Genomic DNA, 3,289 nt, shown 5'->3' with positions numbered 1-3,289 from the left:
TATTAGAGATAATTTAAGGTTCTTTTTTTGTTTTTATATGCAGTCAAACACAGAATTTATATACAGGAAAAATTCTGTCAAGAGAGGCCCCAATTTTTGCAAATTGAAAGTTATTTTTTAAAGGGGGTTATATTCCAGTCTAGAAGGATAGACAGGGCATAACCATTCATCTGATCTGAGAAAAACTTTTTAAGCAAGAAGATTTTTAGCGCAGGCCTTCAATAACACCTTTCCTTTAGAGATTTTGCTGAAATCCTATTGGGGGTACAATGTATACTCTTAAAAGTGAAACTATGCAAAGTTTCCACTGGTGTCTTTTCCTGGACCATACTCAGAAGCTTAAGAATTTTTTGTTCAGAACATGCCTTATGGACTGAACATGAAAACTAAAATCTCAACCGGAATTTTGAGTTTTGGTAGAATTACGTCAGGAAATTTGGTTAAGAAAATTGTGTAGTCATTTTATAATAATACTATAGCTTCTCTTTTTTATTATCTCTAAGAAGCAAACTTCAGGTGGCCTGATTGTGTTCATTTCTCCCATTGGTATCTTACCCGAGCTTGAAAAAGAACACCATTCACCTCTTTAGTTCCTAATTTTGAACTGAAATGTAGGAATCTATATGCAGCTCTGATGCCAGATATATATATATTATAACAGCTAAGTGTTATCATATTGTGGCAGCTATGCCAAGTACAGTATTACCAATTATAACAGGCTATAACTAAATATCTGAAATATAGACAGCTCAGCTTTTATGTATGTGAAATGATTAATTGCAGCTGTCAGAAACAATGCCATTGCATGTTTTTTCAAAAAATAATTTTGGTTTGCTCTTTATAACTTTAAATTCACTGGAGTAATGCTCTTTATAAATACAGGTAACAACTACTGCTGTATTTAGATTAGATGTGAATAGCTAAACATTCCTGTCCTTGAATTTTAACTTTTAAACTAAGAATATCTTATTATCCTACTTCCTAATTAAAACAATGTTACTTAATAATTTGTGACTGTATATTTTTAAAATATAATGATCCATACATTTGATTTGAGTAGATAATTGACTTTTTAATGAAAAGTTCATAAAGGCTGAGGACTTTCACTTGGTGTGTCTTGCTTGTTTTAGAGTCTGCTGGTTTTAGAGCCCAAATAAAATATTTACTGTTGAAGAAAAATTGCCTCTCTAGTAGTTCTGTTTATGTTTTATTTTAAGATGAATAATCACAGGATCTCAATGTATTTGAGAACAATTTAATGGAGAACAATAGTAAAAATACTGTTTTACAGAGTTTGCATAATAATGTGGAATGATGCAATATGATTCCTACAATTATTTGCATTCTGAAAGAAATAAGAAAATAATAAAAACGAACAAGCATACCACTGTCTCCTTTCCTATTCTCCCATTTCCCCTGTGTCCTGACTTTACCTGTCACACCTCAGGAATTCTGCTGTGCTCCACTCTGGAGGTCAGACCTATGCTGCAGTTTTAAAGGAGAACCCCTGCTTACCCATCTTTAGCTTAGACTTGTGCTTTAATGTTAGAGCATAAATATTACCTGCTAAACCTTGTTTGTTTCAACCAGAGCAATTTGTATGCACAGATGAACACATTCCAAGTATTCATAATATATCAGGAGTTGCAACAGAGTTGCTTGTGTAGGGCTGAATTAAGGTGCCATTTGTGTGCTGGATAGAGAGGGGCAGGTTCATCTGAGGAGGTGATGGCTGGAGACATTGTCTGCGAAAAGCCTGCTCGTGATCCTGGTTGCCATTGGGTGTATTCTATACTATCTTCTCCCTGCAGCCTCTCAGTGCTGTCCACTGTGCAGAAGTTATGGATCCATGGCAGTGCTCCCATCCCTGCCAGACACACCTCTGGGTGCAACAGTAATGGGACTCTGCAGGGGGGTCCAGGTGAAGGTCATTGGGGCTCAGCAAGGCGGTCTATGGGGGGGTCCAGAAGCTGGGGGAGTGGGATGGGGATCCAAGTGCAGCCGGGTGGAGCTCAGATCTGGGTGCAGGTGGCTCGTCAAGGTGATCCAGGTGCAGGGGGAGTGGTGCTCATCGTGGGGAGGGTCAGGGCATGAGGGGGTCTGGATGCATGGGGGTTGGATGGATGGGGAAGCAGCTCCCTCTATAGGAATCCCTCCCACTGCAGCTGAGGAGTGATGGGTGCAGGAAGTGCAGGAGGGGGAGTGTGCAGCGCTTCCTGCAGCTGGAGGAGAAATCTCGGGGTGGGTCTGACCCGGCCCCGCATGCCATGCAGGGGAAGAGAAAGTCCCATCCTCCCCAGCCCAGCCGGCCGACTAGCAGCTGAGCCTAGCGCAAGGGTAGGAGCCACCAGCCAGGTCTTCCCCAGTCCCACCTCCTGCCCCACAGTGATTTACCTCTTGGCTGGCTTCCCTGGGCACCCAGAACATGCTGCTGGGGAGAGTCGCATGACCGCTTTTGTGGCTTCCCTTTGCTTCCCTGTCAGAAAGTCATTTTTCTGAGGGGAAGCAAAGAAATCTGTGGGGAACATAAATTCTGTGCATGCTCAGTGGCGCAGAATTCCCCCAGGAGTAACTACTGCAGGTAGACATCCAGCCAGCACTGCATTTATTATGTGTATTATGGTAGCATCTAGGGACCCCACCCAAGATCAGGATGCCACTCTGCTAGGCACTGTACAAACAGAGTAAGAGACCATGCCATAAAGAGCTTATCATCTAAACTGACAAGAGACACAGAGAGTTGGGGGAATAGGACAATCCCATACAAGCTGAGTGAATGATGCAATGGTCACAAATGTGCCATACTTTTTTTGTTGGTTTCTCTTTTCTGAAAGGTGGAAGACGGTTGTTGAGAGGGAATTAGTTAGAGAGGAAGAGGGGGCAACAGGACAAGGGTCAAATGAAAAGGGGAGCAGGGGCAGTGAGACTGAAGTGGGGAGATCAAGGGGTTGGATGGAAGGGAGGGGATCATTCCTAGGTACTGCTGGTCTCTGATCCCTCCAGCTGAGCTGGGTGGCCCCTCAGTTTCTTTTGTACCCCAGCTCATGTGGGGAGAGGGTGGGAGCTGATGCCCCTGAAACAGGGCTCTTCCCTTCACACTTCTGTGTCTGGGGGTAACCCTAGCTGGGTCTCAGCTCCCCTCTACCCCGTGCCATCATGGGGTTTCTTCACATGGTCCTATTCCCAAAGCATTACAAGAGCGAGAGAGTGACAAGACAGTGCAACATTCAGTCTTTAATCCTTCCTCCCCATATACTGTTCTCAGTCATCAAACAGGCCCTGAAAGTGG

The sequence above is a fragment of the Lepidochelys kempii genome, chromosome 24 (genome assembly GCF_965140265.1).
Source record: "Lepidochelys kempii isolate rLepKem1 chromosome 24, rLepKem1.hap2, whole genome shotgun sequence".
NCBI lineage: Eukaryota > Metazoa > Chordata > Testudines > Cheloniidae > Lepidochelys > Lepidochelys kempii.
Note: the sequence above shows the minus strand (reverse complement) of the source record.